This window comes from Sminthopsis crassicaudata, chromosome 5 (genome assembly GCF_048593235.1).
Source record: "Sminthopsis crassicaudata isolate SCR6 chromosome 5, ASM4859323v1, whole genome shotgun sequence".
Lineage (NCBI taxonomy): Eukaryota > Metazoa > Chordata > Mammalia > Dasyuromorphia > Dasyuridae > Sminthopsis > Sminthopsis crassicaudata.
Window position 1 is genome coordinate 278705599 of NC_133621.1, and position 14807 is coordinate 278720405.

At 36.5% G+C, this 14807-nt stretch overlaps 1 long non-coding RNA gene across 1 annotated transcript in view; it reads right to left on the bottom strand.

Moving 5' to 3' along the window:
• Positions 1 to 14807, bottom strand: part of LOC141544715 (uncharacterized) — a 327704-nt gene that overhangs the window by 156105 nt on the left and 156792 nt on the right. The window contains exon 4 of the long non-coding RNA XR_012482766.1: positions 5766 to 5903. This is a non-coding gene — a long non-coding RNA (uncharacterized LOC141544715). The remainder of the gene's footprint in view (positions 1 to 5765; positions 5904 to 14807) is intronic.

Below are 14807 nucleotides of genomic sequence, written 5' to 3' on the forward strand. Positions count from 1 at the left end.
GCTGATTGACCCCTTCTCAGAGTCAAGTTTTAAAATAACACAGAATTATATTATTTTCAAATACATTTTTCAGAATATTAAAAATGAAAAGTTTTCCAACTCCCATTAAGAGCCCTTTGCTTCAGAGATGTCTCTAAGGTCTTTCCCAACATTCCTGAATGGAAAATGATTCTCCAATGGCCTTTCCTTTTAAAAAACTGCCCAAGAGTTCTTTCAGAAGTTTGCATTATAATAATAATAGCTGGAATGTAAATAGTACCTTACATTTTGCAAAGTGTTTTGCAATCATCATTCCATTTTATTTTCACAACAATCCTGGAGTTTAGGTGCTATTATTATCCCCATTTTACAGATAAGGAATCCAAGTCAGGGAGTTCCCCAGAGTCACAGTGAGTATCTAAGTATTCAAATTCAAATGTTCCCATCTCCAAGTTCAGCATTTTATCATGTCCTGATTTTCCCATCTTCCTTTAATCCCAAATAAACTCTTATATAGGAAATCATTTTCAACTCCTCTAAATTCTAATGATTTTTAAAAATTACTTCCTATTTATTCTGTGTGACTGCTAGGTTGTACAATGGATCCAGTGTAGAGTCTAGAGTTAAAAGAACCTGAGTTCAAATTCAACCTCAGACACTCACTAGCTCTGGGATCCTAGTCAAGTCACTTAAACCTAATGAGCATAATGAGCAGCAGAAGGCAATGAGTATCTGCAGTATCTTTGCCAAGAAAACCCCAAATGTGATCACAAAGAGTGAGACACAACTGAACAATGACAACATTTATCCTCTTAATAAAGGATTTTGCATGTATTTGCTTGTTTGCTGTCTTCCTTAATAGACTGTAAGCTCCATGAAGACAAGAACTATCTTTTGCTTCTTTTTGTATCTTCAGAGCTTTGCACTGAGCCTGGCACGGAAGTAGGTGCTTAATTAGTATTTTTGACTGAGTGCCTAAAGTATTTATGTTTATTTTTTATAATAATTTGTATTATTTATTATATATTAATGACATATTAGATTATTTATTTATAATTAAATTAATTAATTAATTAATTATGACTGACTGCCTATTGGTATTTGTTTCTAATTTATACTCCAGGCATCAGTTGGAATCATAATTCTATTTTGTTGTTATTTTTCAATGTGAGAACCCATCAACCATTGCTGTTTCTCTTATGAATAGGCCCCTCTTAATAGCCAAAAAAAGCTATTTCAAAAATTCAGCTCACGCTACAGTTAAAAACAAGAATTTTGCTGATTTTGCCTCTATCCATCAGTTATTTTACTTATAAGAACAGAATGCAAGGGAGCAGAATGGGCACATTAGATAGAAATAGTGTACCTCTCTTGACCCTAAAGAAGATTATCAGGAAAAATAAACACATGAAAAGTACATTTTATCAAAGTGATTGCTACCCAAGGCTGACGTGAGCATAAGGGACCTCCCTCGGTCTCTCTGGCTAATAGCTACAGGAAGGTTTGTATCATCATGGCCTGTTCTTCTGTCAACGCAGTCAAGCACATAAAAGTCAAACCTGGCTACAAAGAATTATCACACTTTCTCTGCGTTTGCTGGCAGAGGTTTCAAGTGTCTGATAAAATTGGGGAGTTCAGTTGTAGGGCCTGACAAATGTTCCTTTGTGACTGATGAGAGTTAGTGGGATACTTGCATCAGTGGCAGGCAAGGAAAAGGCAACTTGTGTAAAGCACGTGGAAGCAAGCCAGTCTATTCCTGGTGGCCTTTGAGGGGGGTGAAATGGGTAGACTCTGAAGATCTTTTCCTTATCTGTCTTTGCCCTAAAGATTTAGAGTCTGGACAGAAAAAACAGAATTGGACTGCTGCCCTCAGCTTTAAGGGGGCAAAAGTCTTTGGAGGCAATCTCCTCACCCAGACCTCTTCAACTTAACAGTGGAGGGGCTTAGTTCCAGAGAAGACCAAGCAAAGAATGGGAGTGATAAGGAGCAGGGATAAACGAGGATCAGGGCTGTCCACTGTCAGAGACAGGAATGAAGAAGATTTGTTCTAAGGTGGTCATCCTTTCTCGTTTATTCTGAAATCATGTGCCTATGATGCAGACCACTTGGATGTCCCTGTGTAAATCAACCAATAAAAATAATTACAATTGACATTTATATAAAGGAGATTAGGGTACTTGGTCAGAGCAGAGAGAATGAAGGGTAAAAGTCATTAGCTGACAAATGTACCAGAGTCTTGGTAGAAGAACAAAGGTCACCAGACTTAACACTTCTAAGGACCTCTTTGAGGCTTTTCAAAGTGTCTAGGTAATTTGCATGGATCTGATGCTAGCTGTGGAGCATGATGGGAGCTGGAGGAAATCCATTTAACTTAACCTAATTGAGTAAAAGGGCTAAAGGAGGAGGGAGAGGAGAGGAAAGAAGGGGAAGAAGGAAAGGCAGGGGAAGGGACATTAGCAGGAAGAGAGAGAAGGAAGCGGAAAAGGAAGGAGAAGAGGAATAGGAAGGGAGATTAAAATAGAGGGAGGGGAGAAAAAAGGGAAGGAAATGAGGGGAGATGGAAAGGAAAAGAAAAAGAACAAGAACTGAGGGGGAAGGAAAAGAAGGGAAGGGAGAGGAGGAGAAAGAGCAAATAGATGATGTTTTAAAATATACATATATATCTATATCATTGTCTGATCAAGGTGATGAATTTAGGGATTCAGGATATAGATTAAAACATTTTCAGGACACAGCAATGTGGAAATTTGGTCTTTCTTTTTCATTGGAGGGAAATAGAGAAAAACAAATTTTGTGAATTAGAAAAATAAAATTTAATTAAAAGAAATATAAAAAAATTTAAAGTTAGAAACTTAAGAGGTTTCTTTGTGGACTATTCAGTGATAGCTCAAAGTCAGATTTACTATCCTTTTATTTTGTTTGTTTTGTTTTTTTGTTGAGGCCATTGGGGTTAAGTGACTTGCCCAGGGTCACACTGCTAGGAAGTGTTATGTGTCTGAGACCAGATTTGACTCAGGTCCTCTTGACTTCAGGGCTGATGCTCTATCCACTGCACTATCGAGCTTCTATTTCCTCATTCACAAAATGAGGGGCTGAACTGATGACCTCAAAACCCCCTTCTAGTTCTAGATTTATGGTCTTGTGAAAGCTCCAGTAGATGGCAGCAACAAGTTGGCAGAGAAATAGTGGAAGGCAGCTCCAGAGGCAGAAGAAAAAGGCAAGAAATGGAACTCTGAAAGATGTTTACAGCATGTTTCCATAAGGATGAGAAATCATATCCCTTTCTGAAGAAGAGAAGGAGAACGACTAGGCTTCTTGATTTCATTGGTTATTTACTCTATAATTAGGGTTTCGTTCTAAGTTAATATTTGCTATTTGATTGGTCTGTTGGTAGATAATGTGCTATGTGGGGGCTCAAACTACATTAATATATAGTTATGATTATTCCAAATTTCCCATTAAACATGGGGAAGGAAGAAAGAATAAATGTGACACATTCGCCGAAGTGGAGGCTCTCTGTGTGAATTTTAGTTTGAAAATTAGGAGATTTGATCAGTTTTTCTACTTTCATTATCTCTATTTCAATATCTCTATTTGGTGGCAAATGACTCTTTAAATAAAAGTAATTAAACCAGCTTCCGTGCTGGAGAAGGGAAGAGGAGAAAGCTCACCCATGAGATTTACATGTCTAAAAGAGGTTAAAGCATGTTTTTCACCAGTGGCTAAAGCCAGGGGAAGTGGGGTGCTATTACTCCCCAAATCTGTTATCAGTGTAAGACCATGATACAGGCTTCCCAAATGGCCTCCGTTTTCCCTTTGCATAGAAAAGGTGTATTCTCTGGCATATATTAGAGATGATCCCTGCTTTTCAAGGACAACGATAAGCAGGGAACACTATGTTATCTGCTCTCTCCACTTGAAGACCTTTGGCTGAGGGGCATGCAAATGTGAGAGGAATGTTTCCTCGTTTGCTCAAGGTTGGTTAATAAGGGAGATGCGCAGGAGTTTATCTCCAGTGCCAGGTGCTATGGGACTGTTTAGCTGCAAATGAACACTTATCTGTGAAGTTATAATTGAGGAAACTGGGAGAAACATTCTCAGCTGGTCTCAGGGTGAGAACAAAAGAAAATGAGAAGCAATTAAAACTGCATAGATTGGCAAGTCAGGAATCAATTTTAAGTTGCTTTCCTGGTACCAGGAGAAGGGTTTGGATTTGTCCTTTGAGGACAAATCAAAGAATCAAGAATCAAAAACCCTAGGGGGTCCCTTACAGCAGGACTTGAATATGGGTTTCTTGAGTCCTTATGTAATATTACTTCCTTTCCCAAAGGAAGTTACTTTCTTTACTCCTTTCTGTTCTAAAACCAAGAGCTGTCTCTGCTCCTTTGACTACCTTTGACTTTCCCCTTAATGGGATTCTACATAAGAATGCTAACTCAAATTCTAAAGGGAAAGAAGTACAAAATTCCAAAATATGAAGATCCTAACATACATATAAATGTATATATCAAAATGGCCCTGAATGTATAATTTTTTGCCCAATGTCAATTCATTTACATTTCCCAGAGGAAAGGTAGTTCTTTAAAATTAGAAACTTCTAACAAGTAAATATAACCTTTTACAAATCCTAAGAAAGCTCATACAAGTCATATCCCAGATATTATAAAATGAATCAGGAAAGTCATAGTGTATCAAACCTTACAATAGAATTCCAGAACCATAGATACCCTGTGTTATAGAGCTTTTTAATATTGGTCTGCGCATTACATATATGATCTCATTTGATTTTCATAATTATCATATTCATTTTTACACATTTTGTAACTTAGGGTTTTGAGGGATTTAGCAGTGGTATTCTGGTGATTTTTTTTTTTTCCCTGAGGAAGTTAAGTGACTTGCCCAGGGTCACACAGCTAGGAAGCATTGTGTCTGAGTTCTGGTGAATATTTAATAACCAGCTCTCCCCCACAAAGGGTGCTTTTAAGAGCATATTTTAAAATTGAATCTTCATTATTAACATTTTTCAGTCACTTTCTTAAATTCAGACAATCAAGAAATAATGAATGAAGCCCTGATTTGTAGCATTTGTTACTTTCTGAGGTGTAAATGCCTGTGAAAATTTAACAGCTGGCTCACTGAAAATTTAACAGAGATAGTGAGAGCTGACTCTAGCACATCCCTAGATTCAAGTGACTTGTCCATAGTCACAAAACAAGTAGCTATAAAGGGTCAAATCAAAACTTAGGTCTTTCTGATTCCAAATTGATACCTCCTTTCAACTTTTCTGATCCATGATTTCCTTAACTATAAAATGAGGGGTTTATATTAAATAACTTTCAAAGTCCTTCCCAGTTCTATGTTCTATGAATTGAGTGTCCCCAAAATCTTGATGCATATGGAGATTTTGGGGGACATTGTGTATAAGTGCTTCATAAAGACAGGAACTAGACACATTAGATCAGACAGTGGGCTCTTTAAGAACAGTGAACATTTTGTGCCCTTTTTTTCTCATCTTCAGAGCTTAGCACAGTGCCTAAAATGTTTGTTGTCATTCAGTTGTTTTTCAATCATGTCCAATACTCTGTGACCCCATTTGGAGTTTTCTTGGCAGTGAAACTGCAATGTTTTGTCATTTCCTTCAGTTCATTTGACAGCTAAGAAAACTGAAGGAAACAGGGTTACATGACTTGCCCAGGATCACACAGTTAATAAGTGACTGAGCACAGATTTCAGCTTTTTTAGTTATCTGGATAAGTCCTTAAGACTGTAGTAAAAAAGGTACTGACCTAAATTAGTAGAAGGTATTGCTTCATCTGGAAGTTCCCAAAACCAATTAAATTGGATGACTATTCTCTTTTTTGAAAGGTTTTCCATAAACACGATGTTCCAGACTTCTGAGGCATCCTGCTTTATCTCATCTAATCCTGGTAAAACAAACAAACAAACAAACAAAAAACCCTGAGAAGTAAGCCTGGGACAATGTCATTGTCCTGATTTTAAAAGTGAAAGGTAAGGCACTCATCCAAGTTCATTTAGGAATAGAGAAGGGCTATGATATCTTCAGATCTCTTGATCTTAAGTTTTGCACTTTACAACTGTACTCAGCTACTTTCCATACTGCAAAATCAAAGCAATTTCTTTGGTATCTCCAGTCCTTGATTTTCTCTTCCCAAAAGAATTCTTGTGTTTCTTTAGGATCCAGCCAACACCCTACTCCCAACTGTTTTGTTTTTTTTTTTTTTTTTTTTGGTCATACCTCACACTCTGCTTATTATTTGTCATAATGGAAAAAGGGATGGATTTGGAGTTAAAGAAGCAAGATTCAATTTTCAGTATTTCCTGTGTAATCTTGGGCAAGTTGAAAAGTTCTCTGGGTCTGAATTTTTCCATTTACATAAGGAAATGATAGATTAGACTCATGGTTATCAACCTGAGGCATGCACACCATAAATAGGTATGAGAATGAACTAGATAGTCCTTGAAGTCCCTCCTAATTCTAGAGCTATGAAGCTATATTTCTCTTTGCTTCTTATCCAAGTGTAAAGCCATTCTGAATCAGATTTCATCTCCTGGCAAACATAAATGATTATGAAGTTGAGGCATTAATAAGGATTTATTGAGTCCTTACTGTAAACAAAGGTCAGCTAGATGATGCAATGGATAGAGCATCAGGTCTGGGGTTAGGAAGACATGAGTTTCAATATAACCTCAGGCACTTACTAGCTGTGCTATCCTGGGCAAGTCACTTAACCATATTTGTCTCCGTTTCCTCATCTATAAAATGTGTTGGAGAAGAAAATAGTAAACCACTCGAGTATTTCTTTATACATACATATATATATATATATATATATATATATATATATATATATATATATATATATATATATATATATATATATAGCTTTTATTTATAAAATATATGCATGGGTATTTTTTCAGCATTGATAATTACAAAACCTTTTGTTCCAATTTTCCCCCTCCTTCCCCCCACCCCCTCCCCCAGATGCCAGGTTGACCAACACATGTTAAATATGTTAAAGTATAAGTTAAACACAATATATGTATACATGTCCAAACAGTTATTTTGCTGTACAAAAAGAATCGGACTTTGAAATAGTGTACAATTAGCCTGTGAAGGAAATCAAAAATGCAAGCGGACAAAAACAGGGGGATTGGGAATTCTATGTAGTGGTTCGTAGTCATCTCCCAGAGTTCTTTCACTGGGTGTAGCTGGCTCAATTCAATACTGCTCTATTGGAACTGATTTGGTTCATTTCACTCCAGTATTTCTACCAAGAAAATCCCAAATGGAGTCATGAAAAGTCAGACACAAATGAAATGACTCAAGAACAAAACCATGAACAAACCACTGTACTTGGTGCTGTGAGAGACACAAGGAAGTATTAGATATGGTCACTGCCTTCTAAGACCTCATCATCTAAGTTAGAAAGAAAAGGCATAAATAATAATAGTAGCTAGAATTTCTATGGAGCATTAAATTTTGCAAAGTACTTTGATCCTCCCAACAACCCTGTAAAGTCAGTGCTATCATTATCCTCATTTTGTAAGGGAAGAATCTGGACTGGTCAAGTGACTTGTGCAGCATCATGTAGCTAGTGTCTGAGGAAGGATATGAACTCAAGTTTTCCTGATTTTATATATTATAAAGCTATAAAGCTGCTGATATCAGAGATATTACAAGAGAGTATGTCCTTAACTGCCAAATGAAGCTTGGGTGTACCATCCTGAGAACCCTCCTTGAAGCCTTGAAGCTTTGGTTGGAATCATTTTTCCTTTCATTAAATTTCTAGTCCAAGTTGTTATTGTTCACCTACATATGTGTATATTTATATGTGAGCATATAGAATATATACACATCTACCGACAAAACACAGTACATATAATTTAAGTATATGAATATATATAAATAGTATATATGAATATGAATACTTGGCTCATATTCTTATTCCACTTGCATCACTTGTCATATACATACATATGAATGTATATGGGCATATATGAATAAGTGTGTCTATATATGCATGTGTCTTTCTCTTATCTATCTGTTGTACCTACCAATCTACCTATCTATCTGTTAATTTGAGATAAATCAACAACAATCTGTATCAGGAGTTTAAATACACATGATAACATGTGTGTGCACATACACACATATATGCACATATGTGTAGGCATGCATAAAAAGAAAAAAAATCACGGTCATTCAATAATGTCCATAAACATTCAGAAACGTTTAAATTTTTACATGCAAAAACAAAAAGGATGAAAAACATGTTTCCCAAACTCTGACTTACAATTTAACTCATTATCCAGGGATTTTACTCTCTGAATATAGAGACTTAATCCATATATTATGGTTTTTCATTTATTTTCAGTCATCTCCAATTTTTCATGACCCATTTGGAGCTTACCTAGTAAAGATGCTGGACTGGTTTGTCATTTCCTTCCCCACTTCATTGATGAGGAAACTGAGGCAAACAGGGTTAAATTTCTTGCTGGGGTCACACAGCTAGTAGTAAATATCTGAGGCTGGATTTCAAATCAGACCTTCCTGACTCCAGTCCCAACACCTTATCCACTGAGCCATCAGTGATGATGATGAACTATATCCATATATGTCATCATCTTGAAAATGTTCTTTAACCACTTTTTTTTTTTTTAATACACTGTGAGTGGATGAACTATTCTCCTTGGAATAACTATTGATTATTAAGGAGACCTTATAGTATTCCAGAGTTTTGATGTAATCAGTGCAGTGTAAATCATCAGAAGGAACATATGGACAATGCCATGGCAGATAAAGACTCCCTTTTCTACTTGGGCTTGGTACAGGATATGATCAATAAATGTGGGAGATAAGTACATGTCTCCCTGTTTAGTTTCTCATTTGATGCTAATATTTAGTAGATTATTAGATAAAATTAACTCTTTCATGTACACTTGTGTATTTTTGTTGTTGTTGTTGTTGAGGCATTTGGGATTAAGCAACTTGACCAGGGTCACCCAGCTAGGAAGTTTTAAGTGTCTGAGATCAGATTTGAACTCAGGTCCTCCTGACTTCAGGGCTGGTGCTCTATCCACTGAGCCCCTAGCTGCCCCTATTTGTCTAATTTTAATATATATAAAAGAAACCTTATATGAGGCTATTTTTTAGGCTACATTTTCTTCAACTGAGTTATTTTTTCCTTTTAGTCAACAGACAATAAATGCAGTGAGATTAACATTGTTAAAATTGCTGTGACTTTGAAAATAATGTCTAAAAATAATAAATTCTAACAATATGTATGTATTTGTGTATGACATAGGCTTCTCGGAAAAAAAATTCATAACTTCTCTATTTCCCTGTTTTCACCAACAGAAACAGAATTGCAATGAAAATATTATAAAGAACAGAAAATAGGGTACCAGCAATGAAGTAGTTATTAGTAGAATAAAAGCTCCTTAAAAAGAGACTCTCTCACTTTGTAAAGCAAGAAATGTAAGAAATGCTTGCATTTCTTGATAGGAAGGAAGGAAGCTAGGAAGCAAAGAAGGAAGGGAAGAAGGATGAATGGATGGAAAAAAGAGAAAGGAAGGAAGGAAGGAAATGGATGAAAAAAGAGAGAGGAGGAAGGAAGGAAATGAAAGAAAGAAAGAAAAAAGAAAGGAAGGAAGGAAGGAAATGGATGAAAAAACAGAGAGGAGGAAGGAAGGAAATGAAAGAAAGAAAGAAAAAAGAAAGAAAGGAAGGAAGGAAGGAAGGAAAGAAGGAAGGAAGGAAGGAAGGAAAGAAGGAAGGAAGGAAGGAAGGAGGGAAGAAAGGAAGAAAGGAAGAAGGAAGGAAGAATAGATAGAAAAAAGAGAAAGGAGGAAGGAAAGAAAAGAGGAAGGATGGATGGAAAAAGAGAAAGAAAGAAAAAAGGGAAGGGAAGGAATGAATTAGGAAAAAAAAACAAAGAAAGAAGGAAAGAAAGGAAGAAAATAACTTCTATGGTCCCTTCTGAGACCTAGGCTCCTATGAGCTTCAAGTTTGAGCAGAAATTAGGCAGAAGATTCCTAACCCAGCTTAGCTGATTATCTTGTGCACTAAGCTAGGACACTCAATTCTACATGTTTTCTACTTTGTCCTCCCTGTGTTTACTAGGCTTTGTAAATAGTTTCAGTTAATGACACTTTATTATTGTTTTTGTTTCGTGATAGTGTCCCTCCTTACCTGTTCCCCTTATTCTACTCTCTCTCTTCATTCCCCCTATGAAATCCCGCCAACTAATTAAATTTTTATTGTTATCTTTTGTTTATCCATTTTATAAAATGTCCCTCCCCCTTCTGAGCTATAGCTTATACAAAGAATAAAATAGAAAGAGAACAAAAAGAGTTCAGCAAAATTAAGCAACACTTCAGTTGAATCTGGTCTTATATGTAATTCTCCACAACTATAACCCCCAACTCTGCAATGAAAGGAGAGAGGTACAATTTCTTATCTCTTTTCCAGAGATGTTTCACACCAACTAATCTTCAATAGTGATTCCAATAAACCAAGTAGATTGTTGGGCAACCAGAGACAATAAATCCTTCATAAGGGAAATCTGACACTTCCTCCTGGGTTTGGAGGAGACAACCTAAAGTAGAAGACTTCATTTTCACTTCAACCCCTTCCTTGCTTCTTGTGGTTAAAAAAAAAAAAAAGTTAAAAGACTGATAACATTCTCTAGTTTCTTTCCTGTTTACCCAACATTCTCCATGTGCTACAATTCCACCTTCACCCTCTTTCTATTTGCTCTTGTAACATGAGAAACAGTGTGGTGCTTGGGTGTTTGTTTTGTAACCAGCTGAGTCCTCTTATTTGGAATGTTTTGCATTTTCATATGATACCAACTTTTTCTCTTTTGAATCTTGATCACAGATACAGAGCCAACCTAGTAACCTTTTACAACCCTCCACCCCAGCTTCTTTGGAGGGGGTGGGGAATGAATAGCAAATTCAATGAGAATTCTATCCAGATTGATGGTAGTTAGGAAGGTGGTGGCCCAAAGGTCACCCAGTAACTCTATTAAGTACAGCCTGAACCAGATTAAAATGTGATTGGGAAATATTTAACAAAACAAATAAAAAATACAATGGAAAATAGATAAGGTCAGTATGTGGTTTTCCAATTCAAGGCAGTCTACAGGGATCCTTATGTACAGTTTAGTGACCCCAGTTTTTATTTGAGATCAACATCATGGATTTATTATCTGCCTCTCCTTGAAGAAAAAAGATCTACATGAAGCTTTGAAATAAAGCAACATAGTAGAAAGAGTGTTAGATTTGGAAATAGACCATAGTGGGTTCACAGTATGACATAATTTTTTATTATCTCTATGTCTACCTCCCTGAGATTTAGTTTCATCATATGTAAAAATGAGAGGGTTGGGGCTAGGAGGACTCAAATATCTCTTCTATTCTATAACCGTAATCCTAAAATATCTACAATCCCTTGGAATTCTAAATTCCAAAGGTACCATACATCAGTGGAAAGAGCAATGGATTTGAGAGTAGAGAATCTGGATTCAAATCCTGTCACTTACTGCCTATGTACCCTCAGTAACTTACTTTGGTTCCTTTTGTGCATTTTCACATCTGTAAAATGAGAGTTGGACTAGATCTCTAAGGTCCCTCTGTCATTCAGTATACAAAAGACTTCGTTAACATTTACCTTCTCCAAACCCTCAAGGGCCAAGTCCTCCATGTCTTAAGTATGAATGTTGAGAAAAATATTAATTTAGACTCAGCAATGAAACTTATTTGCTGTCTGGAGCTACCATATCACCAGACAAGCTCCTTTGGCCCAGAAGAAAAGAGCTTAATATTAACGTTCAAGTGGAACAATAGAAAGAAGTTTGGATTTGGAAGGAAGAGAATCTGTTTGAATCTTGCTTCAGATATTTGGAAGCTGCATGACCTTGAAAAGGAAAGATGAGAAGGAGGAAGAGGAGAAAGAAGAACAAGAAGCAATGTTTTCACCTTGGGAGGGAAGAAAAGGGAGCTTCAGAAAAAAAATGTCATCTAGATATATTGATAGTCCTTTATATCTAGAGTCTACATGAAAGGTGAGAGACCCTGTTCTAGGTTACTACTGCTTCTTCCTTATTCATACAAAGAGGGTCACCTTGAAGCAGCCAATGAAAGCTTCTTAGTACTTAGTTATATGTTAAAGAATTACTCATTAATCAAGACATGCTGAAAGTTATCATTTTAGTAGCCATCAGGATCTTTTTTACACAAAAGGAATTCCCATTATAAATTGTCCACTTTTGTTTGAAAACCTCCAAGGAAGAGCAACTCTTCCTTGGCAACTCCTATCTTTTCTGGATGGTTCATGTTGTTAAGATTTTCTCCATTGCTTCTGATTCTTCTCCTTCAATGCAAATTGAACAAACCTAATCCTTCCTCATTACAAGATAAGACATGACATGATGTAACAACTCCTAGAATACTTGAAGACAGCTGTCATCCTCACCCTTATTTCTGAATCTCCTATCGGGTTAGACATCCTTAGTTCCTTCGGCTATATCTTCCAAGATTCTAAGCCCTTCACCATCCTAGATGCCTTCCTTTGAACACTCTCCAGATTATCAATGGCCTTCTTATATCATAATTCACACACCTACATACCATGGTCCAGGTGAGATCTGACAAAAGTAGAGTACAATGGGATTATTATCTCTCTATTCCCTTAAGTAATACTCTTCTTAACATAACCCAAGATAAATTTTTAACTGCCCCATCACAGTGCCGATTCATTGAACTTACAATCCACTGAAATACAGAGATTTTCTAGAAAAACTGTTCTACAACTATGCTATTCCCATCTTATGTTTATGAAGTTGATTTTTTTTTTTGTGGCCAAAAGCAAGATTTTATATTTATTGCCATTTAATTTAATCTTTTTTTTTGTGTGTGAGGCAATTGGGATTAAGTGAGTTGCTTAGTTTAAGTTTAAATAAGTTTAAAGTGTCTGAAGACAGATTTGAACTCAAGTCCTCCTGACTCCAGGATTGGTGCTCTACTCATTTTGTCACCGAATTGACCAGTTTTTGTAAAATACAGCTTGATAATCACCTCAAGATCCCTTTGAGTCCTGATTCTGACACTCACTCTATTATCTCTTATAGCTTTATATCATCTGCAAAATTTGATGAGCATGCCATCTATAACTTTACCCAAGTCATTGATTAAAAAAAAAAAAAAAAAAAAAAAGTTAAATAATAGGACCAAGGACAGTTCCCTGGAGGCTTTCTAGTGGAGACCTTTGTTGTCATGTTGTCATTAGACCATTAACAAGAAAGTCAAAGTAGAGAGGAACTAACTCTACAAGGTAAAGATAAGGAGAGAGTACAGACTCTGCATAGAGTGTGCATGGACTGTTGTTCCATTCATGTTAAATCCATTTACGGGGAGGTCTTTCAACATTCCATTCCGTTCTTTGAATCTAATGAACAAAAGCCAATTATTGCGTGGAAGGCAACACTTGTGAATTCAAGGGGAACTGTGAGGTTTGCAGCTAATGGAAGTTCCTTACATTGTATTCCAAAGAGATGATGCAATCACATCCTATCCATAGAGGAAATAATGGACAATCTGTGCAGTTTTCCTACATTCCAGGCACTGCAAAAATCCAAGACAAAGGCATAGAGCTAAGAAACAGAGTGTCATGAGTAAGAAACAGAGAAGGTTAGTTTGGCAGGGAGAATAATGTTCACTGAGGCTAGAAATATAGGTTGGGAGCAGGTTGGAAAGGCCTTGAAAAGCTAAACAGAAGATTTTATAATTTCCTATTATTTCAATGAAGTCATCAAGTATCAAAATCTTGGATGGAAAATCTTATCTCCCACATACACAGTCTTTGCCCCCAAGTCTGGAATGTCATCTTTCCTCATATCTGTCTGCTTCTTGAAATCCCTGAATCCCTTCAAAGTTCAGGTCAAGCATCATATCCTACATATGACTTTTCCTCAGTTACCTGTATTCCTCTCTGCATTTATAATTGAAAGGGGGAGACAAAATGACCAATTTTGAGGTATACATAGCTATTCTTCACCTACCAATCCATGTGAAACATTGATGAACTAGTTTCCAGCTATAATGACTCTAGAAAATACTTTGTGACATATCTAGCTTTCTAATTTACTGTGAAGCTGAAAGGACAGATAGCTTAGAAGATGTTGCGGGGCAGATAGGTGGCTCAGTGGATAGAGTACTAGCCCTGAAGTCAGGAGGACCTGAATTCAAATCTGACATCAGAAACTAAGACTACCTAGCTGTGTAACTCTGAGCAAGTCACTTAACCCCAATTGCCTCAGGGGGAAAAAAAAAGATGTTGAGCTAGAATCAAGTATGCAAGGAAAAAAAAGAAAAGAATCCACCCATTTATCTCTCTCTTCAAAGAGAAGGATTGGTTTTAGCAGCTCAGTAGGGACAGTTGACTACATTCTCATACCTCTGAGCCTCTGAACACATGACTCTTCTGGTTTGGTTTTGTTATTCTTGTTGATTCTTTCTAGATCTTAGATGAAGGACTATTCTGAGATGAAAGGAACCAGGTATAATCTTCTAAGAGCTGATCATAAGAGTGATTTGCCCATCATTAATACCAAAGCCTATTTTGAATTTCATGGGAATTCCACAAAGAAAGAAAGACAAGGGATCTCAGAGTCCATAGCAATGAGACACCCTAGACCTCATATCTTACTACTTTTGTACTTCAAGTTTCAATCTATTCTTCCCACTAACCTTGTATATACAGAAACAGTAGGAATGTTTTATACTGATATTCCTTCTCAGTA